The sequence below is a fragment of the Canis lupus genome, chromosome 19 (genome assembly GCF_011100685.1).
Source record: "Canis lupus familiaris isolate Mischka breed German Shepherd chromosome 19, alternate assembly UU_Cfam_GSD_1.0, whole genome shotgun sequence".
In the NCBI taxonomy this organism is placed as follows: Eukaryota; Metazoa; Chordata; class Mammalia; order Carnivora; family Canidae; genus Canis; species Canis lupus.
The window spans coordinates 47,352,648-47,380,083 of record NC_049240.1 but is presented as its reverse complement, the minus strand read 5'-3'; the positions used below and the strand labels follow the sequence as shown (position 1 = coordinate 47,380,083).

General features: G+C 35.7%; 1 protein-coding gene and 1 long non-coding RNA gene across 3 annotated transcripts in view; one reads left to right on the top strand and one right to left on the bottom strand.

Moving 5' to 3' along the window:
* Nucleotides 1–27,436, bottom strand: part of ARHGAP15 (Rho GTPase activating protein 15) — a 609,765-nt gene that overhangs the window by 80,398 nt on the left and 501,931 nt on the right. The window lies entirely within an intron of this gene.
* Nucleotides 1,049–12,954, top strand: LOC111091184. Its single transcript, XR_005374272.1, has 2 exons — nt 1,049–1,359; nt 11,993–12,954. It is a non-coding gene; the product is annotated as an uncharacterized LOC111091184 (long non-coding RNA).

The following is a 27,436-nucleotide window of genomic DNA, read 5'->3' as shown; positions in this document are numbered from 1 at the left end:
AGGTATTATAACACCGGCGCCAGGCGTGGACGGTATCCTGGAGCAGACCTTTGGGTCATAGTTTGAGGCTCTTGAAAGCTGAACAAGCAAGACTTTGGGGTGACTGGAATGTATACGTGGCTGTACACATACGAATCTTCCTATTTTAAAAGTCAATCCTATTTGTTAGAGTCACACTCCTAATGCTGATTTTATATTATTTATGATTCTCATTTGGATTTCACAGAATCACATTTTTGTTGCAAGTGTTATATTTCCTATCTTTTTTTAACCTGCAATAGAAGAGAAAAAAAATCTTCTTATTTGCTAAGGTTACAGTGTTAGTTTAATTTTCATAGAAGCGTTGGAATATTTTGAAGTGAGTAACATTTACCAAGTCATTAGTTTTATGCAAACTAGGAAGGAAGATGAAAGAAAAAAAATTATCAATTATTTATAGATTGTTAAAATGTATCTTAGTGCACTGCTACTGTATAGAAATGACAATTAGCCAAACTTACCTTCTTTAATTAATAATGCATACATTATGCTCTTTGGGCAACTAATCACCAGCTCTACAAATTTGTTTGACACTGTTGAAGATACCTATCACATGGGTTAAAAAAAGAACAATGCTCTGCCAGCTGCAGCCAACTTTCAGCCTTCTAGCAATGCTTGAAATGCAGTAGCAGTTCCAGAGAGCAAAATGGTGGTCCTTCAGCTGCTTGCCTCTACGCATGTGGCACCGAGCTGCAGAATGCTGCCTGCCATGCCTTTGCCACCAAAGAGTGCACACTTGTATCTCAAATGGGTTCCTTAGCGATGAAAACCCTCAATCCCCATCTCCCGTGTTAATTTCCATTCTCTTGCAGCTAGAAATTGTTGAAGGCGAATGTGTCCTGTTGCCTTAAAGCTGCATTTTTCCATATTTTCTGAATGAAACTAGGAACAGGGTTGCAAAAAAGGATGGACCGTGTGAAAACGCAACGAGTACAGGGGATCTGGGATGAATGGTCACCATGCTTACCACGGAGAATTCCAGTCAAACCTGTGATTGCAACATTCCGTTGCCATGACTCTCTCAAAATTTCTTCTTGATAAGACATAAACATCTATCTGTAATATATTTAGACCAGAAGGAAAAGTAAACAACAAAAGAAAAAGGGTTCTAATTGCCTGCCTCTGCATCTCCCCGTAGCTTAAGGATGGCAAACCCAATCTCTGAGGGCAATGGCCCCCACTGGCACGTCTGCAAGTGTCACGTAGGCTAGTCCATTGACATAGAGGCCTAGGCAGTCTATTTCTCAGGGGTACAAAAACGTAGTTGCATACGGAGCAGTACAGTCAAGTGGTCAACAGGCTTCCTGACATTGGGACCAGGTAGGCACTTGGCTGTCACCAGTTTTGTCCCAGAGTCACACACACCACATCGAGGTAGCAGCTTGTAGCATTTGGAAGGAGAAATGAGACTGGTGCGGCTCCCTCACATATGGTGTTTAACAGACTACACTTCCCATTTGCTCCTCCGAAAGGTGTGCATTTTCAAGGGATGATGCCAAGTGTTCTTTGTGCTATGGTGTCTTTGCATTGAAAGGTGATGTGTCTGACACATTTTGGCAGGCTACTGTGAAGAGCTTAGAAATTTTCCACTGACTTTTACTAAGACTTAAGAGAATAAGACCGTACTTTATCAAAGGTGATAATCTGACTTTGGGGATGACAGGGTCACAGTTCTGTAGTGAACCGAGAACATGGATTTTTATTGATGGGATTCCTCACTATGCTGTAAAATTTGTTTTGCTGCTTAAAATTTTTAGTTCAAATGCACACTGACTGGTTGATCTGCCACCCAAGCAGGTTTGTCATTTTAAGTAGATTCTGAATTAGAGCTTTGAAATGTAGGTATAGTAAAACTAGAATGTGTCTTTCTTGTGAAATTCTCTCCTCTTTTTCAGCAGCTTTAAATGAAATGCAGAATAAGAGTCAGAATAAATGCAGGGGACTTCTCTCAGAAGCCCGAGAGAAGAACCAATTCTATATGTAACCTGAAGGAAATCTTCATTTCTATCATGAACGTAGGGTATTTCCCCACCCACCATTTAGAAGGATTTCTGTTAGTCTTTTGTGAAAGATTGCTCTCATTTATTTAACTCATGCCACATGGCTTAGCTTTATAACCAGTATAGGATTTCTAGAGATTAAAAAAAAATCCATTTTGTATCTATGGAAATACGAATCTGGAATTTAAGCCATAATTGCTGCAAGTTTTCCACATTATAGTATAAAATTGCTGGATTTATTAATGCTGGGCATACTTCAACCACTCCATGTTTTGCCCTGGTCAATGGTTACCTGTCAAAATGTGGAACAATTTTTTTTTTTAATATTCTATGCCACAGAGAAAATTAATGTGTGGATTTTTCCTGTGTTTTTGTTTGTTATAAGTAAAGTATTTGCAATAATTTATGGAAAGTCTTGGAATTATAAATATTAAGGCACTGCCAAATGATTTAACTATCCCTCCATGGCAAATTGTCTTTAAACACTACCATTTTTTTCTTTCTTTCTTTTTTTTTTTTTTTTTTTTTTTTATCATTTACTTGTGGACCAGCAACACTTGCAGGCTCTTGCCCCTGGCCTTCTGTGAGAATGTTAGTTAGCAATGCTCATAAAAACTCAATTCATCAATGTGAACATAATTTGCTATGAACAGAAAGCTCACAAAAGGGTGAATTTGTCAGATAGACAGGTGGCCTGAGATCTCTCCCTGATACTGAATGATATGAATAATAGATTCTGGTAAATGTATGCCAAGACTTGAGCTGTAAACACAGCTGCCTCCATTCCCTTCCAGAAAAACAGCTTCGAGGACGAAAGCACAGGAACCACGGTTCCACCTGAGGACCTAAGCTTGTACACACACACACACATACACACACGCACGCGCGTGCGCATGCACACACACACACACACACACATATACCTCTCACTCAAGAAATAAACAATCTCTATAAAAGAGAACAGAGTTAGAGGAATCTTCACATTTTTTCCCTCTCTATGCGAAAGACATTTTACAGCTATCTTGGGCAGGGGAGACTAGATAGAGAAGAGAAAGAAGAGAGGGGAAATAGATTTTCCTAATGGTTCTGGTTTCATATTATTCAAATGTCTTATTTTATAAAATACACAAATCAACAGAGCTAATAAACTTTGCAGTATTATAACTCCTATTTTATAATGAGCAAAAATAAGAGAGCCAACCTGCTCTATGCAGAAGCACTGTGCTTGAAATCATTCTAGTAATTCATGGCTATTTGTCTTATGGGTTATTAAGTATTTATTAAGGTTCAAATGTAATGTAGCCTTTTCTCCAATTTACTCTGAACTTTAAAAATCTATTTTGCAAATTGTTTTCCAGGTAATGCACATACCCACTTAAGAGTTGAATCTCAGGATTTAGAAGATTCTGATTGAGTGCTCCATATATATTTTTTTTAGTCTTTATAGATACTGCTGCATATAGGTTAACCCCTTCTGATAACATTTATGATTGAGCGTCAACAGCCAGAGACATTGGATAAGTCTTTCTTAGTATGGTGAAGTAGTTTTTCTTAAAGTAGAACACAGTATCATTAGTGGCCAAGGGACAAATTTAATGGTTATGTTTTTATTTTAATGAGCATTAGGAAAATATAACACTTCAAATGTATGCTTGCATGCACATTATTACTTAGGACAATGCTAAATATATTTAAATACGAAGTCATTTGATTTTCAGAAAAAAATATTTAACATTGGTATTATTGAAAACATTATCAAGGAAATTAGCATACAGATCAATGAAGTTTGGGAAACCTGACTACCTCATTCCAATCACCAAATCACATGAAAGATCTTATCAGATATAATTAGAATCATAAAGCCACAGAACATAGAATTGTGACATTTTTAGAGTTGAGTTTGATCCTGAAAACCATTCTGTCCTATTCTCTAATTTTATAGATGCAAAGGCTATGTGTTACACAGGGCTTATGTGAATGACCAAGCCATCTATCAAGTTAGGGACAAAAATGCAATTAAAAACCAGAGCTCCTCACATGCTTGTGGTCTCTGTTGTCAGGAAGAAAGGGGAAAAAAAATTTGACATCATTTCCATTCACTCACACTTGATTTCTAGAAGGAATGATGAACATTCTCCTCTATAAAAGGTTTTCTCTTTATGACAAAAGAATCCCTAGAACTTCTTACTAGAATTTACTTTGGCTTTCCCAGCATACTTACACTGAACATGAGTTCAATTCGATGTAATGGATAACAAGGCTCTCCAACAGAAGAGTCAAAACAGAGGCAACCATATTCTTCCCTTTTTGAATTTTCATAGGCGTTAATATCTCCCTCTCTTTTTTTCACAACACTTTCCACTTTTTTATTGTACATCAATTATACACATTGTCTTTTCTCTGACAGCATGATAGGACTTTGAATGAAGATACTATACCTTCTTTATCTTTGATTTTTAAAAATTTCTCAGCTCAGTTTCTTCCCAGGGTGAGTCTTCAATAACTTTGTTATTATGATAACACAAATGAATTTAATTCTTCAGATCCCTATTCATATTGCCTGACCTGTGACTCTATTATCTATAAAGGTTATTTCATCTAGTCCAATCAAATTCAATCCATCGAATATTTAAAACCTTTACCAAGCTCCTGATCTAAATTAAATAACATTAGGTGCTATGAATGACAGAGATAATAAACAGTTTTTAGCCTCAAGAGCATACCGACCAGGAAGGGGTGATACAACATGGACATAATTAAAATGCAAAGCACAGTAAAGAAGTATAAATTTCTATGGGAATTTGAAGAAGAAAAATAGAGCTATCTGAGAGAATCCAGAGAGGCTTCATGAAAGTGGAGCTGAGGGTTCCAATAATCAAGGAGCTTTTTTCATTCCCTAGTCCAGTAAATAGAACAATATACATTCCCTGGTTTACTAGGCACATTCTCACTGATTCTAGCGTTGAAACTCATGATTTAGCTACTAAGTACGCCAACCATGTGTTCCAAAATTTTATGTTCATAACACAGAAATTCCGAGGCAGGTTCATCAGGTTAAATTTCCTATTTCCTTCCATTGCTTTAAGAGTTTTGCCTAACTAACTGGTAGACTGGGTCTCCACCACTTTCAGAGGCTCTGAATTAAGTTTAGAATCATTGGAACCGGGATCCCTGGGTGGCGCAGCGGTTTGGCCCCTGCCTTTGGCCCAGGGCGCGATCCTGGAGACCCGGGATCGAATCCCATGTCGGGCTCCCGGTGCATGGAGCCTGCTTCTCCCTCTGCCTGTGTCTCTGCCTCTCTCTCTCTCTGTGACTATCATAAATAAATAAAAATTAAAAAAAAAAAAAAAAAGAATCATTGGAACCATCAGGATTAAGGAAACGATGAAGGAGATAACTATGGGAAGTATGTAGAATCAAAAGAGGTTAACAATAGTGAAACAAACCACTTTGTTGTTTTTAGTTGAAGGAAAGTTGGGGTAAAATTCATACAGTTAAATGCACAAATCTTACGTGTACAATTTAATTAGCTTTGACAAATGTATGCACTAATGTTACCAACAACGTAGGAGTCATTTTAAAGTTTTGGGGCTATAATAAAAGAAAAGTTTGTAAATTCTTGTACAAGCTTTTTAGTTGATTAATGTTTTTTAATTGCTCTTGGGTATATAAGTAGAAGTACAATTTTTGAGTCATACTCTTTTAGGTAGGAGTATGTTCAATTTTTAAGAAACTGCCTAACGTTTTTCTAAAATTATTGTGTCATTTTATACTTTCCTCAGTAATGTACAAGAGTTTTAGTTGCTATTTTCACCAATATTTGGGATTATTCATCCTTTTAATTTTAGTCATTTGATGAGGTAAAGTTGTATTTCATTGTGGCTTTATTTATTTATTTTTTCCATTGTGGCTTTAATTTGCATTCCTCTGATGACCTGACTATTAATGTCAATAGACTTTTCATATTTTCCTGTTTAATGACCATCTGTATGTCTTCTTTTGTGAAGGTCTGTTTAAATCTTCTGTCCATTTTTATAGGGTTGTTTGATTTGAAAGATATTTTTATATCCTACCTTTTTATATGAAGCTTTTGTCAGATATATGTGTTATTAGCATTTTTCCCCCAATTTGTGGCTTGCTTTCTATTTTCTTAATGGTGACTTTTATAAAGTCCAATGCAAGTTTCTCTTTTAAGGTTATTGTTTTCTATGCCTTGTCTAAAAGATCTTTGCCTAGAGGTGCTTGGCTGGGTCAGTGGGTGGAGCACGTGACTCTTGATCTCAGGGTTGTGGATTCAAGCACCACATTGGGCATAGAGATTAGTAAAACAAAACAAACAAAACAAAACAAAAACAAGTACAACTTTGCCTACTTTCAGGTCTCGAAGGTACTCTACAATGTGTACCTATGAATACTTGGATGTTACCTTTAAGTTTATAGTCAATCTTAAATTAATTTTGTGTATATGAGGTCGGAACCACAGATTTTTTTTTTTTTTCCTAATCAACTGCTCTAGTTTTATTTGTTGAAAAGTTGAAAAGACTTTTCTTTTCTTCTTTCCCATTGATTGTTTTCTTCTTTTCAAGATTGTTTTGACTGTTCCATGCTGTTTTCATTTTCATATTAATTTTAGAATCAACATATCAATGTCTATAAAAATGCTTGTTTGAAATTCGATTGTGTTAAATGTGTTGGTCAATTTAAGTAGGGCTGACTTCTTACCAGTATTGAATCTTCTAATCCATGAACATTGTATATTTCATTTATTTAGGTCTCTCAAATTTTCTCTCAGCAATGTTTTAGTTTCTGATGTAATTTTTAATTTAAATCCTTAAAATTTCAACTTCTAATCGTTTGCTGCTTGCTTGCATACAGATATACAATCATTTTTCTTTACTGATCTTGATCCTATGACTTTTATAAATTTGCTTATTATTTCCAGTAATGTTTTTCATACATTCCTTAGATTTTTCTATGCAAATAATAATGTCATCTGTGAGCTATTTTTCCAATTTTTTTTTTTTTCTTATGTGCTGGCTTGGAAATTTTGTAGAATTTTGAATAGAAATAGTAAGACACTGCATTGATTTTTACTCAGCAGTTTAAGGATGTTTTACTTTTGTATTTAGTGAGAAGTCAGTCACAATTCATGTAGGTACCATATATGCATAAATCATATTTTGATTTCTCTGTAAACTTTAAAAATGTTTATTTCCATCTTTGGCTTTAAGTTCAAATTTATTGTTTAGGGTTTTTGCTTTCCTTTCATATATTATCTATTTAAGATTTGCCGAAATTTCTGGATTTAAGTTGAAGTTTTTCATCAAATTTGGGATATTTAGGTCATTTTCCCCCTAATATATATGTAAAATAGATATCTATAATATATAATATCTATTACAAGTCTTCAGGTTCACTGATGTTTTATATTGTAAATACCTATCTATTCGTAAGCCAATTCAGTAAATTTTATTTCAGATATAGAACTTTTCAGTTCTTGGACTTCCATTAGGTACTATTCTTTTTTTCTTTTCTTTTCCTCTCTTTGTTTTTCTATCCTACATTTCTATGCTGAGGTTTTCAATCTGTTTACTCAATAAGGCCATGTTTCCCTTAAGTCTTTGAATGTTTTTATAATAGCTGTTCTAAAATCATTATGTGTTAATTTTACTGTCATGGTCATCTTAAGTTCTGATTCTGTTCTCTGCTTTTTTCTCGATGGTGGGCTGTATCTTTTGCTTCTTTACATCTCTAGCCATCTTCATTGTATCATTGTGATGATATGTCATTAAGGCCTCTTATGTTTTGTCAAATTGCATTAGTTGTTTAGAGTGGGAGGGAGAGTTCATTAGCAGTTATTCCATTATGTAGAGAAGCAAACACTGTCTTTCTGATCTATGTTTTTAAGCTCAAATTTTCTGGAATCAAAGATTAAGAATGCAAAATAACTTCTTGATATGCTTGTATTCAAATTAGAGCTTAAACAAATTCTAAATTATGTGTTTTACCACTGCCCTTGGATATTTATACTGTAGGCAAAATAAATGAATGTAAATATTGATTTAACTTGTTCTCAGACTGGACCATTAAAGATACCATGGCAAATGGAAGAGCACCCAATCTCATATGAAAAGTATTCTGGCTTAGTGGCTCAGTATTTCCTTCATTTCCTGAATCAATGGGGCTAAGTTGAGGTTCTGTACCTTTCTTATTAAATTGAATCAGTTTTTAAATAAATAAATTAATTAATAAATTAATAAATAGAACCAGTTTAATGCAAGTGTACCTTTTTGGCTAAATTTTAAAATCACTAATACTGAATATATCATGTAATATTTGTAGTGAAGTCCATTAGTTAACTTAAAAATTATCTGGATCTTCTGACATGTGTATACAGGAGATTTGCCTCATATTTTGGCTCTTAATATCCATTAGTTGTGGTAGTACTTCTGAAATAAAAGTTTACTAATCAGTCTCAAATAATGCTCTTCATCTCCCTCTATTTAGGGAAAATATTATTTTTATTAGAGCAGGCATGGAATGGCTTAGGTTATAGTTACTTCTCTGTTAATAAAAATATCATGAAGTACACACTATTTGTGGTATATATAAAACCTTATATGAAGTTTATGTCATGGAGTCCTCAGTAGGTCACTAATGATAATTTTCTTATCTTCAGCCATGTTACAAGAGGAGAACATTTTTGGCTTGAGATCACACCAAAAAATTGATATGAATTTACCTATATAAATATTCTTTATTATATTTAAGAAAATCAAAGCATTCCAAATAAAGTATTAGAAGGTTGTTGAATAGACTGCTTGATTAGCTCTTTAAAGATTACATAGAGATGAAAATAAATAATAGACAATCTGATTTCATGGAATTACCCACAGCCAAACACACTGAAGGCAAGGCTATATAATAATAATGGCTGACTATTGATCATTACTGAAACAAACTACTTGACTTTTTCCTTTGCCATCATTGTTTTAGTGGGACACCTATAAATTTGTCATTTCTTTAAATATCCCCCAAATTTTGCTGGGATCCCCCTCTAGCATAATCTTATTTAAGATGTCCATACATATGAGGCTCTTTAGTTAAATCAATAATCTACTTTTAAAAAAAATACTTTATTTATTTATTTGACAGAGAGAGAGTGAGAGAGCACAAGCAGGGGGAGCAAGAGAGGGAGAGAGAGAAACAGGCTCCTGCTGAGCAGGGAACCTGATGTGGGGCTTGATCCCAGGACGATGGGATCATGACCTGAACTGAAGGCAGACCCTTAACTGACTGAGCCACTGAGATGCCCCAGTAATCCTTTACTTTTATAATTAAAGGCAAAATTATCTCCTAAATCAGAAATGATGCATTGTATCCAACTGCTCTGATATATCAAAAAGAGCCATTACTAATGGCACATTCAAAGGAGCTACTCCTTCCAGTAGCCATTCAATTAGAAATACTCAGAGAACCACGTGTGTACCTAGAAACCAATCCCCCACTGATGTAAAGAGACTAGTTAATAAAGCCTAACTTTTGACTATTGAACCAAAATAATGGTTTCACAAAAGGACCCTTCAAACAAAACCTAAAGCTGCTTCTTCATTGCATTATAATGTATGAACATTGCTCACAGTAATGTTCAATTATTGTTCAACCAATAACAAGACTATTTTATTTAGCTTACTCACACATCATTTTCTCAGTAGGCATGCCATTAACACATTGTTCTCAAAGAAAATATAGTTGTAGAAAGGAGGTAGTGTAGTTAAAGCCAGAAGAACTAATGAGTATTCCTGAGAATTATTTTCTAGTAATTTCTGCCAATGGTTTTCTTTGGCCTGAACTTGATGTTTTAACCTCAATTAACCCATTTGGTTTAGTAAGTCAGGTCAATTTACCTGCTGATTAAATAGAGATAATAGGTTCATCTTTAGAAACCTGCAATACGCAAAATAATATTTTTTTAAAAAAATATATAAAAAGGTTGATATATAATATTCAGTTTCCTTAGATTTCATTGATAGGACAGGGCCAGTCCTGCTTCCTGAAGGGGATGTGATATTGGAATAAGAGACATTGAGGAGCTTGATAGGTGTAACTGGCACAGAAAGAAATAATACTGTAAGGTGACCTTGAAAGATGATGTGATCACCACCAGCAGCCAAATGGTGAAAATAATAGGATGCCCACAGAGTCTGATCTCCAGTGATCTGTTGGATCCCTCTCTATGTGCAAGCTGTTGAAAATATGAAATTTGTGGTATGCTGTTGCATGGAATAGGCAGGGGCAGGTGGAAACACCCTCATGTGTATCGTTGATTTTCTGTGTCTTTTGCACTGACTTTCTGCTGGTCTGGTAGGCGGCATGACTAAGAAAAAGCGAACACAAGCTGATTCAGTTGTCAGTCTCACGAATCTTCAAACTCGGATTTTATCATTTGTACTGTCTCAACTTCCGATAGAAGGTATGATACATATTACACAGAAAATATGTTGATACCAAGAAGAATCACAATAGCAGGAGAAACACAGAGAGAGAGGTGAGGTCTTTGCACTATAAGGGAGAGAGAAAAAAATAGGTGATATAAATAAAGGGAGCTGGAATGAGGTTGGGAACAGATGCAGCATTTGCTCTAAGAACTTTAAGGAGCAACAAGGGCCTTTTTAGGAGGAGGCTAAAAGAGTTCTTGTCTCTTCTGTCCATCATGGAACAATTAACTGCCACCAGTGAGCTCAGTTTCTCCTTGGTGTCTAAGGTCTGACCTGACTTTAAGTAGTAGTGGACATTTAAGACACTCTAGACTGCATAGCTCACATATGCTACCTAAATGGCATGTCACCTTTGCTTCTTGTCTCAGCCGAGACTTAATTTCAGTGGGATACATTGGGCTTCCTTCCACTTGGTCCTTTTCTGCCTGACTCTACGTGTTGGTGATGAGATCAGACATATCCTGGGTCCCTCTGGTAACTAGAGCCTTGTGGTCCTCTTCCTGTCAGTTGTTTGTGTGAATGATAAAATATAACCTAATGTTACATTTGCCCTGATGGCTTCATGTGATATATCTCCTGATGGAGGCTTGAAATCCCGCTGGACTGAAGCCTATGAGCGCACCAGAGGTTAAGTCCTTGGCTCCTGGAACCAGAGAGACCTGGATTTAAATCTTGGCTCCACAAATTACATAAATTTTCTGAGCTTTAGTTTCCTTATTTTAAAAAGGTGTGAGTGATAGGTGCCTTTTAAGTTACCCTGACTTTATAGAAAGCCTGTAGCACAGTTGCGCTATATAGCTAGTGTTCAACAATCACGGTTGTTACTCTCACTAACTTTTTGGATTTCCAAGTGATTCCTACATTGTATCTGTCTTCAAGTGTTTGACCCATGACAGGATAAGTTTAGTTTGTTCATTCATTCATTCCTTTGACCTATTGTGTTCCAGACACTGTTCTAGGCACTAGTTCTAAGTCTACTTTTTCTCACTGGGCTCCATTCTGCTTTAGGTAACCTATTGGTGTCCAACTATGCTCTAAGATAAGAGACATGGGCGAGGCAGTGTAGTTTAGTGGCTAAATAAGGTTTGAATGCCAGTCCCTCTCCCGAGGAAACAAGGATAACTTTGCTAAACTTCAATTTTTCTATTCTGTAAAATAACAATAGCAATAGCACCTCCTCTTAGGATTGCTGTACAGCTTAAATTGACACTTAATGTACTTAGATTAGTACTCGGTACATAATAAATGCTCAGTAAATGTTAGTCATACTTAGCATTTTAAGATCTAAACTCAGGGATCTGAGGCATGAGAGAAATGTAAATTTTCAACTTAGCTATGATTCCAATATCCAGAAACAATTAAAATTCTGATATTTCCTAGAGGAAAGAAGAATATATTGGAAATTATATTTTATTCTCATATGGATTTAATTATTCTCTCATTCCTCCTGTTTAGGAAGTGCTGCTGGGAACCAAGTTTTAGGTTATGAACTTGAATGATTCTATGGGCCTCTGTGGCCTGTACCCTTGACTTTAAGGAATTGTCTGTGTATTCAGCTTCGAAGAGAAAGTTGGAATTGCTCATCAAAGAATTGGAATAAGGGTGACTTGAACCACAAGTACATCAGAACTCTGGCCTTCTTGAGACAAAAATAACTGACAGAACCACAGCAGAAAAAGGAACAGGGCGTCTTATTCAGAGCTAGATCGCCATGTAGGCTGCATAAAAAGGAAGAATCAGAATACAGACTTGTCAAACAGCAGATTGCGCCTGCAAACAAAGGACATAGTTTAAGGGCATGGGGTTTTAGAAAGGAATGTTGGTCTCTCATTTGTCTTTTCAGCTGGATCTGCATACATGGGTAATATCACCACAATCAACGATGTCATCTTTGAATAGGGAGGAATAGAGACTCACACAGAGTTTGCACCAGGGAGATCCTACACACAGATGAACAATTCATTAGTCATTCAGAACGCAAAGCTGTCGCCAAATTTTGCTCTGTATGCTAAACACAATACAATGATTGAAAATAAAAAGAAAATAGAATCAAGACAGTGAGGAAACCTTTTAGGAGGCGATGGGAATGTCACATCAACATATTGTCAAGATTCAGATGAATATCTCCACAGTATTTTCTATCCCATGAGACTTGAAAGTTAGTCTGCATATAGGTTTAACAACAGTGTTAACTATTCTCCATTCCAATTTTACTCAATCTACAAAGCACACCTCAAGCCCTTTTTGCTTCTCTTCAAAGCTTTATTCTTATCTGAACTTTTATCATGATTTATTCCAAATTATGATAAATTGCATTTTCTTGAAGATTAAGTCAACATGCCTCTCTGTTCTGCATGTATTTTCAAAGTAGTTATTATCGATAATCAGATTTTCATAATAAAATACATAGTCCTTAAGTGGGGAGTCTCTTTTTTTTTGTACCCTTGTACCCCTCCTCATTTCCTCTTACTTCTCTTTTTTTCATAGCTGACACGGACTACACATTTTTTGTTCCATTAATTTGTGCAAGAACAATGCAGGATTTCAAGTATTTATCATTTAAGCAATGTGATATCCTGGTTAACATGTGTGGTAGGCAGAATAATGGACCGCCAAAGACGCCTATGTTCTAATCCTGGGAACCTATGCAGATGTTATCTTCATAGCAAAAAAGACTTTGCAGATGTGATTAAATTAAGGACCTTGAGATGAGGAGATTATCCTGAGTTATCTGGGTGGGCCTTATCTAATCACGATTCCTTAAAAGCAGAGATTTTCTAGTTGTGGTCAGAGAGAGATGGTGAATATGAAGGAATATTCTGAGAAATCCAGACACTGCTGTGTTTGCTGGTTCTGAAGATGGAGGAAAGGGGCCATGAGCTGGGGAATGTAGTAGGCTTTTATACGCAAGAAAAGGCCCAGAAAATGAATTCTTCCCTAGAGTCTTTAGAAAGGAACACAGACCTTCCAAAAACCTTGATTTTAACCCATTGAGACCCTTGTCAGACTTCTAACCAAGCTCCAGACCTATAAGATAATAAGTGATTACGTTCTTGTAGCAGCAATAGAAAACGAATACAATGTGGGATGAGATAAAATTAAGACACATCCCTATGTTATTTAATGGTCATCAACAATTCTCCTTGTTGTTACTATTTCTAGATAAGAGGTCAGGGATTGGATTTCTCTCAAGGAAACATATATGGTAGGTTTCTATCATGTTCTCTCCATGACAATTTAGTGCTTACTTTGGAAATCTAAAAATAACTCCAGTGGAGATACGTCACATTTGTGCAACCCATTGGAATTCATGCAGCTCTAACTCTAAATAAGTGATTTCTTGATGTTTTCCCCTTAATTCATAAGCTGTGTGTTTTAGGATTGATTCTGTTCTCATAATTTTTTTTTTATAAAGTCCTGCCTTTTTTCAACATGTCAGTCCTTGGCTCTGTTAAGCCACTAATCATGCTTCAGCTTCTCAGGGTAAATATCTCTTTGTTGGTCCCCTGAATGCTGCCCAGAAATACGGAACTTTGAAATTTGGTTGAACGTAATATCAGCAAAATCATCTTTTTCATAAATGCAATTGATATCCCCATTGGCTCTCCTAGAATTCCTGAAGAACTAATTACCAGCTGGAAAGGCATTCAAGAACTGAAGAATTATACAGAATGTAGAAGAACGAGGGAGAAAGTAATACGTGTAATTTTTAAAAACAGAATCAAGTATATGTTAAATAACAGGTTTTACACAGAGGAAAGTTTGAATGTAGTAGTTTGTGAGGAGGCACTAAGGACTCCATCATTCAGGCTTGAAATTTGTAATTATTCTTGTCACACAGCAGCAAAAAAAATTGGTTAGACTCAGGTTTGTGGTATTTTGGAACCAGAGGCACAGGCCATCTTGGTCTGTGTTGGCTACTTCTAATGCCCTTCCAGGAGAAAAATACTCATTTACTCCTTCAATTTCTCTTGATAACTGTTTTAAGATGAAGATAGCATTAATTAAACAGAGCACCAGAGAAATAGGCAGAACACAGAAGAGACTGAGATTTCCAGAATATGACCACAAAAGATCTCCAAAATTATTGAAAGCTGATATAAATGACAAGAAGTGACAAGGCAACCAACCATTTATTTAAACCAGAAGTGTTCTCAGCTTTTAAAAGGGATTTATTGCCAAATAAGCCTACATATGACTAGGACAGACAACTACTTTCAATTTCCCAGAGTCCCTAGGGGTGAAGATGCTGCTGAGGGATATCCTTCACCATACCTTTCTCAATTGTCAGCCATGGAAGACCATGAATAAGCGAGATTTTCCCAGAAAGTGGAATCAGGAGCTGCCAGATTGGTTGACTCAGAAAGTCACTCCACAGCCAGGGCATGGAACTCACACTCTTGTTCCTCAGGAGACTATCACATATTCTACAGGACAAGAACTACCACATTCTTTCCATTGTTCACTTTTACAAATAGAGATGTTAGTTGTAGTTAGTCCTTCTTTCCCTACTCTTGAGTGGTAAACGCTTTGGTGGCAAGTAGCTATCTGTTAGTTAGAGAAGTCACATTACACCTGAAAAATAAAATTAAGCACAAACCTCAGATTCCTGGAACCAGCTATGGTTGGTTGCCTTGTGAAGCTCTGGAGATGGGCAAGTGGTTTCAAACTTGAAAGGTATGAACCTTTTTAGAGTGTCCCTTGAAGGTATGAACGCTTCAAAGGTAACAGAAGAGTGGCATTTGAGTGTTGAGTCAATGGGTTGGACTGAAGATACCCACTGCTTGCCTATCCTGACTTGATCCTCCTCTCCTTCTTCTAAACAGAATTCTATTATGTAGATCCCTGTCTTTAGGGATCTACTATATGACTCATCATTAGCAGATCCCAGTCCTTGATCTGAGATTCATTAATTGATGAATTACTTCATCAATGTACTTTTCCTGGCTATATTAAGAAATAAGTATGTGATATAATTCAAATAAATTAGGTGAAAAGAAATTGTTCAGATTTCTGGCACATGTGCTCCTCTGCTTCTCATCAGGTGTAACAGAGGAAGGATGTGGTTTGTCTTGCTGCTTCTGTTCATCCTGCACAATGAGGGCTAATTAGCATTAGTACGAAGCCAGCCCTGTACATAGTAGAACAGCTCTTGAAAGGCGCTGAGTCTGTGACTCCATCTCTGAATCCTTGTATCAACAAGTCCTTTAATTCAGCCTATCTCAAGTAACACTTTCTAGCGACCTGAGCCAGTAATTTCCTCATTGCTTTAAGCTGATTTTCTATCGATTGCAGCCAAAATACAACCCAGCTGACATAGTATTTGATAGTGACATAGGGATACTTAACTTTCTCTGATTTATAGTAGAGAATAATTAGAGAATACAGGTTTTTAAACCAGATATATATATATACCTAAAATTCCATCTTGTCTGTTACTTCAATTCTTGTCTTCTCTGAATTCCAGTCTTTATACTGGTACTAATTAACCTACCTTATGAGATAGTTTAGAGAGTAAACAAGATAATATACATACAATTCCTATCATGAAGTAGATGTTTAATAAGTACATCCATTGTTTTAGTGACCAGCGAAAAAAGTTGTTTAAGATCCCTTGGTGAGAATTTCTGTATAGGAAGATGGCTCAAGAATAGGACACTCTAAAAAAAAGAGAATTCTGAGAAGACAATTGCAAATGCTTCTGATGAGAAAGGAAAGGAGTAGTTAGCTAAAGGAACTGATGTGACTACACAGACATATGTTCAACGAACTCAGATATTCCCCAAAAAATGTACATGAAAGAGAGAAAAGTCTTACTACTAAGAATGGATCTATAAAAGAGAAACGCCAAACTAACAGAATGGGATCAGAAGGGTGGAGGCACTGAAGGAAAATCAACTTAAGACTCATAATTATGTCCAGTGCCACAATAATTAGAAGAAATCAATGTAGAGACTCAATGACATTGGAGATGACAAAGAGGAAATAAAATTGCTAAAAAACTGAACTGAACAACAAGCAATATAATGTGCACAATATAGATGGGTTGACCAAAGAGCAAAATAATAGTCTACCCATTTTCAAGGTAAATGTTAGTTCTAGGAAAATTTAAATTATATTTTGAAACATTACAGACCATGTTGACTTGATTGCTACCTCATTATGAGAAATATAATAAAATAAAACATCATATAAGTTAGATTCCCATCAGCCTGAATTAGTGATATATTTCAGAGAAAAGTCTTGGCAGAACAAAAGGATAACTATTCTTTATCCACAGGTATGTATTAGCAATATACTATTTTTCTACATAAACATGGTATTCTCAGTTTAATTCAGGGCACAGAAACAGCTTTTAACATATTTTGATCAACTTTAAATTCTAAAAATACCTATTAGTGACTGTACGCATAGCTAATACCCACTCCTCACACACACACACACAGATATACACACACCAGAAAATATGCCCTAAGTTCTTGTCTGTTAGAAATAAAAATCTAGGGGAGGCTTTAGTTATCAAGGTTAAACTCAGGTCTGACCCATTTAAATCTCCTAGAGAGGAGGAGAAGGACTCTGACTCCATAGGCCAGGCGAGAACACTGCTTTCTCACCAAGGAGGTCTTTGGATATAATTCACCTTCAGGTGAACTGCTTTTAGAAAGTACTTTTCAGTTACCTGCCCCCAGAGTGAAGTTCAACAGAAAAGGGAGTAGAATGTTCTCAATCAAGATCTCTGGGCTGTGGTGTTTTCTACCACAAGAGAGTAGCTTGATTCCGAACATTATCACCTTCAGGAATAGGAAACAGTCATTTCTTTACCCAGACAGGCTTTTAATCTTGGAACAAGAGGCCTAGAAAGCTATTCTCACAGAAGGCTTTTCTTGCTTTTAAAAACACAATCAAATTGGTTCCAGTGGAGTGGAATATAAGGAAGTGCACCTTTTCTACTTCTACACAAGTAATTGGACTAGCCTAATTAGATTGCCCAAGTGTTTAGATACCATGGTGATGGGCACTTTATAAGTACTCTATGTAGCTAAACTGGGAGCATCCCTTGTGACAATAATAGCCATACAGTTAGCTCTGATAGGTTAGCGAGATAAAAGCCAAATGCTTTTGCTATATTCCATAATCTTTATTGATAGTTATTTATGTTGACACTTTCAGCCATTTGTGGTGTCTTTTTAGCCTAGACCTGTGGGTATTGTGGTCAAAGATGACTTCTGCAGACAAAGACATCGTTTTATATGCAAGGTAAGCATCATTATGGATTCCAACACAATAACTAAGAAAACTATTATAACTTATAAACAACTGCCATCCAGAAATCAAGCTGCACTTAATCAGTTCAGAATTAGAACACGCTTAAACCAGACCCGCAGTGAGTGTAAAACCACACATTGCATAAAAGTTAATGGTCTCTGGTCCAAGAAGAAAACCAAATGATATTCTCCAGTTGTTAAAATAAATCCAGAAAGTAGCCATACTGAATGCTGAGCTGCTTTGTCTTTCTTCTCAAACTTTTTCCTGCTTCACCTGTCAAGCTGGGCTTCCTCAATGAGAATGACTACAGGGAAAGACAATGAAACTGCTGATTTATATAAGTAGGATGAAACGGATTCATATTTTCAGTCTATATACTTACTTCTTCCAAGTGGGGTGGTAAGTTATGATTTTTTTAACGATTTGGAAAGTCTTTCATACCACCAGGCAGTGACGTAGCACAGTTGGGCAGTAGTATATAAAAGCTAAAACCCTTGATCCTAAAATCAACTCTTTACTAGGGGGGAGAAAGGGAAATTGACACTTCACAATGCCAATCTTCATGACAGAAAGTACACAGCTGATGTTATCCATGCTTATAAGAACACTTACAAAAACCCTATCGTCTGGAGTAACATGCCCATTTTAAAGATGAGGACATTGATACACTGAGCATTGGTTACTTGCCACACAATGTCTCACAGTGTGTGGCAAGGCCCACATTTGAATCCAAGTTGGCCTGATTACAAGGCCCATCCTCTTTCCATAACATCATACTTTTTCCTTAAAATGTGGCCCTACAGAAATTACTACCTTAACTACAGATTTTTCAGAATCCTTGTTCTAAATTTTGACCATGCTTTTGTCCTTACAGTTAGTTAATGAATTGAGAGCATCATTGCATAATATCAAAATACTTATACTTTAAAAAGTAAGCGATGGCAACTTCTTTGAGAATAATTTCAAGGAAAAAGAATCAAGGTGGTGACATATATAGGTAACACCTGGGCACCTGTCTGTTTGAAATGTGTAAAGGTTTCTCTTACTCTATTATTTCTCAATTTACTTAATGGCACATATCTAACAAATTACCTGAATTACTGAGAATATGTTCTACTTCCTTTTTTCTCTCATTCTCTACATCTAATTTCCTCTCATTCTCTGTGGTATGTATTCAAATAAATTCTATAAGTTCTTTTCTACAAATATTCCTTAAGTAACCAATGGCTCCTTATTAACTACCTCCCATCCCCAGTATTCCTTTGTCTACGACCTTCCATGGCCTAAATATACATGTCACACTGCAAATTTCAATATGTCTTTCACTTGTTTAAAGTCATCAGTGAATTTGGAGTGACTATCCTAAGGATAAAAGTCAGATTCCATAGTGAATCATAGAAGAACTTTCTAAACATGGTAAGTAACTCTTTTAATTCATTCATAACACATTCGGGAAACAACTTTTGAGCATCTACTATGTGCTAGGTACTCTACTCTCTTCTAGTGCTATGGAAGTAAATAAAATAGGTGTTAAATAACTACTTTTCCCAAATTATATACAGAAAATTAATATAAGTATTATAAATGAGGGAAAGGATTAGGATTGGAGGATGCTAACCCAGTCTGAGGGCACAATGATTACTACCTGAGGATGTCTTATTTCTTTTCTCTTTTATTTCACATTTCTCGAATTCTAATCAGTTTCCTAAATATTTGTATTCCCTTTGATGCATCCTTCCTTTGTCTTGATCTTGAAAAAATCATAGAAGACACTAATTACTACAATCGGGAATGAGAGAAGTGACATCACTATCGATTCTACAGACACTAAAAGAACAATAAGAAAACATTATGGAAAAATGTATTCCAATGTACTCAACAAATCAGAGGAAATAGAGAAATTCTTTAAAAGACAAAATCTACCAACACTAACTGAAGAAAAAATAGGTAACCTGAATGGTTCTGTATCTAGCAAAGAAGTTGAATATTCGGTCAAAACCTTCTCACAATATTGAAGATAAAGAGCATGTCTCAATTCATTATACTAGGGCCAGAATTATCCCAATAGTGAACAACAAAACCATACGAATATATCATAAGGGGAAAAAACTTAAAGAATGATATCCTTCATGAATATAGATGCAAAAATTTAAACATAAGCTTAGGAAATGAAACACAATAATACAGAAAAAGATAATAGATTGTGAACAAGTGGGATTTGGTCCAGAAATGCAAGTTTGGTTTAGCTTTTGAAAAGAATCTATCAATGTAAATAATTGTATTAGCAAAGTAAAAAAGAAAAAAAAATGTATGATCATCTCAATAGGTTCAGAAAATCTTCTGGCAAAATTCAACATCTACTTTAACAAAAACTCTCAGCAACTATGGATGGAAGAGAAGGAAAAACCTATAGTTGGAATCACAATGGTGAAGGAGTAATGATTTCTATCTAAAGAAAGCAAAAAGACAAAGTTGTCCACACTCATTATTTCTATTTAACATTGTGCTGGAGGTTTTAGTCAATGCAACGAAGCAAGAAAAAGAAAGAAAATGCAACCAGTAAGAAATAGAAAAGTAATATTGTTTTAGTTCAAAGATGACATAATCATACATGTAGAAAATCCAATGATGTGCCAAAAAACCATCAGAACCAACAATTTGGTATTACAATGTTCCAGAATATAAACAAAACACAATACCAATTGTATTTCTATACAGAAGCAATAAACAATCAGAAATTGAAATAAGAAATATTATTTATAATAACAAGAAATACTATTTATAATAACAATGAAAAGTATTAAATTCTCAATGATAAATCTGACAAGAGATGTATAAAATATGTATAATGAAAATTGTAAAACATTGCTGAGAGAAATTAAAGAAGATTTAAATAAATGATGAGATACAATCTTTTCGTTGATTAGAAGACTCCAGATTGTTAAAATGTCAGTTCTTCCCAAATTATTCTATAGGTTCAATTCAAAGCCAATCAAAATCTCAGCAGACCTTTTAATAAATTGACAAGTTGATTCTAAATTCATGTGGAAATGCAAAGAACCTACAAGGGTCAGGAAACTATGACCTGCAGTATACTTCCAGCCTGTTGCCTGCTTTGGTAAATAAGGTTTTATTGAAACAGAGCAATGTCCTTTGTTTAAATATTACCCATGACTATTTTTTCATTGCAATGTCAGAGTTGAACACTTAACTATGGCCTGTAAACCTTAAACTGTTACTCTCTGTCCCTTTAGAGAAAAACAAAACAAAACAAAGCAATATGCTGGCTCCTAAATTAGAATAGCAAAAACAAATTTGAAAAGAACAAAGTTGGAAAACTAACATTACCTGATCCTTTAAAAAATATATATATTTATTTATTCATGAGAAATACAGAAAGAGAGGCAGAGACATAGGCAGAGGGATAGGCAGGCTTCCTGGGGGGAGCCCAATGCAGGACTTGATCCCAGGACTCCCGGATCATGACCTGAGCCAAAGGCAGACGCTCAGCCACCCAGGCATCCCAATATTACCTGATTTTAAGATTTATTATAAATTTACAATAATAAAGTGTGGTCCTGTCACTGAGTTAGATAAGTAGATCAATGAATCAAAGTGAATAGTCCCAAAATAAATCTACCATTATATGAACAACAGATTATTGACAAAGGTGAAAAAGCAACTGAGTGAAAAAAGATAGTTTTCAACAAAGATTCCTGGAAAAATTGGATATCTGATGCAAAAAGGAATGGATTTAGATTCATACCTCTCAACTTTACACAAAAGTGAATTCAAAATGGATCATCAATCTAATGCAAAAATCTAAAACCATAACATTTCTGAAAGATAACATAGAAGAAAATCTTTGTGACATGAGATAAGGCAAAGATTTCTTAGATATCACATCAAAAACATCCACAAATAAAAAAAATATAGATTGAATTTCATCAACATTAAGAACTTCTCTTTTTTTGATATTCACTGCCAAAAGAATGAACTGAGAAGACACAAACTAGGAGAAAATATTTCCAAAGCATATATCTGATATAAAGCTCATATCTAGAATACATAAACAAGCCTTGAACTCTTATCATAAAACAAACAACCCAATAAAAATGAGAAAAAATTTGAACATACACCTAACCAAAGAAGACATAATGATGGCCAGTAAGCACATAAAAAGATGCCCAACATTATTGGCATGCAATAAAGGGAAATGAAAATAAAAACCACAGGGAGATACTTCTAGAGACCTATTAGAATGGCCAAAATTAAAAAGAATGGCCTCCTCGAGTGTTTGTAAGGATGTGGAGAAATTGCAACTCTCCTATACTGCTGGTGAGAATGAAAAATGGTATAGTTACTCTGAAATACAGTTTGGCAGTTAAAAATAAAGTTAAAAAGATACATATCCAGGGGTACCTGGCTGGTTCAGTCAGTAGAGCATGCAACTCTTGAACTTGGGGTTGTGGGTTCAAGCCCCATGTTGGTTATAGAGATTACTTAAAAATAAAACCTTAGAAAAAAAAGATATGCATCCACCAACTGAACTAGCCAGTCTAGTCCTAGATATTTACACAAGAGAAATGAAACCATATATCTATACAAAGACTAATATATAGATGTTCATAGCAATTTTATCTTTAATAACCAAAAACTGGACAATCCAAATGTCTACCAACAGTAAATTGATGGTAAATGGTGATATAGTCATACAGTAGATACTGTAATAAGAAAGAATAAACTCTCAATATATACAACCTCAATAAATTGTCAAGTTATTGTTGGAATGAAATGAACCAGAGAGGGCAGCTGGGTGGCTCAGCAGTTTAGCACTGCCTTTGGCCCAGGTTGTGACCCTGGAGACCCGGGATCAAGTCCTACGTTGGGCTCCCTGCATGGAGCCTCCTTCTCCCTCTGCCTGTGTCTCTGCCTCTCTCTCTCTCTGTGTGTCTCGAATAAATAAATAAAAATGTTGTGTTTAAAAAAAAAAAAAAGACTTTTTAAAAAAAAAACAAGGGAACCGGAGAAAGAGCACCTATTGTATAATTCTACTTATATAGTGCTTCAGAAAATGCAAATTATAATATCGGAAAGCAAATCGTTTGTTATGTGGGATGGGCACCATGGGTAGAGACAGGGAATTCTAAAAGGGTGTGGGGAAACTTTTTATGGTGAAAGATGAGCTCATGAGTTTGATTATGGTGATGATTTTACACTGTATACATATGTCAAATTTTGTCAAACATCAAACTGTATACTAAATTTGTACTTTAATACTTTAATACAGCTGAAAAAAATCCATATGAATTGCTCTAATACTGAGCACTTTTGCTTTTAGCTACTATAGCTTTAATCAGAAACATACAACAATAGCAACCAAACTTAAATGTACCTTGTCTTCCTCTGGGTAAAACCGGGAAATCTATATATTGTAGTGAATCCATTGCATTTGACTTTTTCTGTTGATGACAAGGCATTAGCAATTGACAGTTTTGTATTAAAAATCTACTTAGAGCATTGAGACATAGGGTTTTCCTCCAAGACTCTTCCAGGCCACCATGGAAAAGTATCTCTAGCCTCGCAAAAATGGACAACATATGGGAATGTGCTGATTTAAGTGAAAATGAGCCATGAGATGAGTGCTGTGTAATCATACTCTGGAGTTAATTTTGAGGATAATATTTTAAGGGTTTTGGTAATAGAATAATAACTAATTAGATTTCAAAACTTACATTACAGAGAGGTACATTGACTACTAGCCTATAGAAATGACAAGTTAACGCAAGAATTTAATTTTGTCGCCAGTATTATAGAAATCCTCATCAACACCCAACGAATTGTATTGCCGATCAGGATTTGCTACGTAAAAAGATCTTTAATTTTATCTTCCTTGAAACAAGGCAAAGGTGCTTTTCTGTTTCCTTCATTTGACTAGGCTCTTGAGCTGGACAATGCTTATTAACTAGAGTATACAAGACTACGGGAAAGGAAGACAAAAACCTTGACTTAATTCACTAAGGAATTCCAAACATCTGAGGAAAGTACTGTAAGGGATAGCACCACGAAACCATAGAACTTCAGAACAGGAAGACATGGTTAGAGACTACTTTGTTCAGTAACCTCAAATATGAAATCTGAGAGGACAAATGACTTGTTTGATGTGCTGAAGTTAATTTGAGCCTAAAGTAGGAGAACTTAAATCACTTAGGAACCTGCTCTGTTCTTGGTAAACAATACTTGCCCTCTGTTATCCATGGTGCCATCCAAAAGAGGTGACCAAAAGGGCTCACTGAAATGTTACCATATTATTTTGAAAAAAAAAAAGTCTGTGTAGAAACATCCTTGATTCTCCAGCCCATCAGGACCCACAATTAGGGAACATTTTCAGGGTTGCTCCAGATATAAATTAGTTTCTGATCTTTTTTTTTTCCTCCCCACAAGGTACTAATTGCATATTTAGGGTCCTGAATGAATTTAAAAGAGGGGAAAAAAAACCCAGACAATGTGAAATTGGGAATTAAGCAGTGATTTATAATTTTGGAAAACATTTATTATTCTTAGTTAAAAAAAAAAAGTAGTTTTGACTGACGTGATTATCCTTGATTTATTGTGGCTCTCCCTGAAGTATGATGCACTTTACAGGAGCGGGCATTTCACTGCAATGATTCATGGTGATTTCCTAGCTCCTTCTATCTGTAAAATGGGTACAAGCCTGAGTTCTAGTGTCCCAAAGTGACCAATTCTTAGACTGCCCAATTTTGTATTTCAACAATATTGGTATGCATGCAGAATTTTGTCATTTTCATTTCCTTGCATTAAAGGGCACATGTTTATTCGATACCTTCCTTATTCAATGACTGTGGAAAACAGACTACATCTGCCGGAGAGCAAACATTGTTTCTTCTCTCCAGATGTCTGCTTTTTCTCCCAGAAGTTGGAGAGCATTGGACAAGCAATAACAGATGATGAACACATGCATAACTACAAATGGGCAAGCTGATTGTTTTCAAAATTGGTATAAACATTTGCTCTTGGGTTGAGATTTAGCCCATAGCAAATCTTTACATTTGCGTTATAAACTCTCGACTAAAAAAAAATGTTTATAATGGAAGTGCTGACAATGTGAAAATTCAGTCATGGTCAGGAAAGCAGTTTTGTTTAAAAATGCCATTTTGCACTTCCGTATTTACTTCCTAACCAGTGACTGAGATGTCAATTTCTTCAAAGTTTTCTTTTCCAGTCCAAAGGAGAATTTGACAACTGTTTTGAAATGAACAAGATATCTGAATTTTAGCTGCTTGCTTCTTCAACAAATACCAGTTAGAGCCCAGAACCACATTGCTGGTTATTTAACTGGTTACACGGGTGATGGTGATGATGATGACGATGAAGAGGAAGGGTGGACGAATGAATGAATGAATGAATGAATGAATAATATAAGAAAATTAAGCTGTTGCTCAAGAAATGTTTTGCTTTTATGCAATATTTGAAAAAGAAATGACAGCAATTGTTAGGAAACACTTTGCACTTTCTTACCTTGATTACACCAAAACACAGTATGCTCGCTAGAGGTTATAAAGAAAGGTCAGAGAAATCCCTTGACTTGCTTCTAAGTCACTTGGTACGGGACTAAATGTGTGATTTTCACTGCAGGCTTGGTATTGCAGCTCACTGGGTCAGTGTCCCTCATATGCCTCATTATGTTCATACAGACATGACCCTATGTTACCTAACTGAATTACAAAGACTGCCCTACTATTCCCCCCCATGATGGCAAAAAAGAATAAAAATTAAAAATCAGAAATAAAGATGAAATGCTAACAACACATCTTTACAAGCAAGGGTTTTTCTTTGGATGGCCATATTGGGTGGATATCACAGAAAATGTATTTGAGTACAGCCCATGATGGGAAGGTCTGCTATAACCTTGAATAGAAGGCGATTGTTTTCATTTGAAAACTTAAAGCTATCATTTAAAAAAAATATATTTAATTTATTTATTTGTGTGTGTGTGTGTATGAGACAGAGAGAGAGAGAGAGAAAGAGAGAGAGAATGAGCACAAGCCAGGAAGAGGGGCAGAGGGAGAAGCAGACTCCCCGCTGAGCAGGGGGTCCAATGCAGGACTGGATCCTAGGACCCAGGGATCATGAGCTGAGCCAACGGCAGACGCTTAACTGACTGAGCCACCCAGCCACCCCAAAGCTATTATTTTTGACGATCTAGATTCTTACCTAGATTCTCACTTATTTGAAGGGAATTTGAGGTATTTTTATAGTAAGGGGGGCGGGGAGACAAACAAACATCCCAAGGACTTGGTTGATTTAAACAAGCAAAGACTCCTCATCCCCACATCACCATGTGGATCTGAGCAAATCCAGCCCTATTCTCTTAGGTTCAAATATGAGAAGAAGAACAAATGGTTCTTGTCCTTGACATAAAAACATCCAGCAAATTTTTCTTTAAAAGGTTAGTCTTTTGCAGGCAGATAAAAATATGTTAAGGTCTGAGTTCCCCTCACCGGGCTACTAATATTTAGAACTTGCGCAATACTGTACTTGGACAATTAGGGAAATAATGTGAGACTTTAACATCTGTATTTCCCTGCATTTAAGCACACACTAGGATATTCTGCTCACAAATAACTCAAATCAACGCATGAAAGGGAGCTGTAGCTCCAACACAGAAACGGAGTAACAAGAAGTCATCCAAACATCAGGGCAGAATGTGGATTTTGCCTTTGTATTTTGTTTGTAAGCCTGAAAGCATGTAAATGTTCAACCTTGCCCAAGGTTAAGAAGACTCCCACTGAGCTTATTAGTATATGTGGAGAATGATCTGGGTTGGTAGAGTATCAATCCTCTGAGTGGATTGATATTCTGAGGATTAATACTCAGCCCTCTTGGGCTGCTAGATTTCTGGAACTATTTTGAAAAGAGTGTTATACACCATCAGAATATAATGAAAAGGGCATGTGTGAAAATATGGAATCCATTCTCATTTTCCATATTAATGAGAAAAGTTAATTTATTTGGGACACTGAGACACTCAAGTGAAAGGCATACCTTGAATAAAATGGTTCAATAAAAATCTGAGATGGCTACTTCATATTGCTAGTTATTTTGAATTTCTACTGTAATTAAACATTACATAAAAATGCTGTATATTTTTAAATTGAGTTAAAAGAGCTCTGATGGACAGAGTAAGAGCAGAATTAAAGACAATTTTTTTTCCCCCAAATGAGATCTTTTTGGCTCATCCTCTTACAATGATTACTTAGAGCACTGGAATGTATTCTTTGTTTATAACCCAATGATTCCCATAAAGGCAGCACTGCAGCACCACATAAAATAACTATAATAATTTGTTGTAATTGACGAAAAATGTGTTTGTTCAGAGAGCACCTAACAACCACAGTTTTGGTGAATTCTTTCCATAATCGTTCGATCAGCACTCTAATATGAGCAGATTCAAAATATACTTTTCTAATAAGTGCTTCACATTTTTTTTCGTAACTACTTGGTGATATCCTAATTAACCATCCTCAATTGATTGCTTTCAAAATAGGAACTAAGAGCTCTCATTTAGTCAAGTGGAAGCCAATTCAACTCTTTTACACTACAGCAACGATA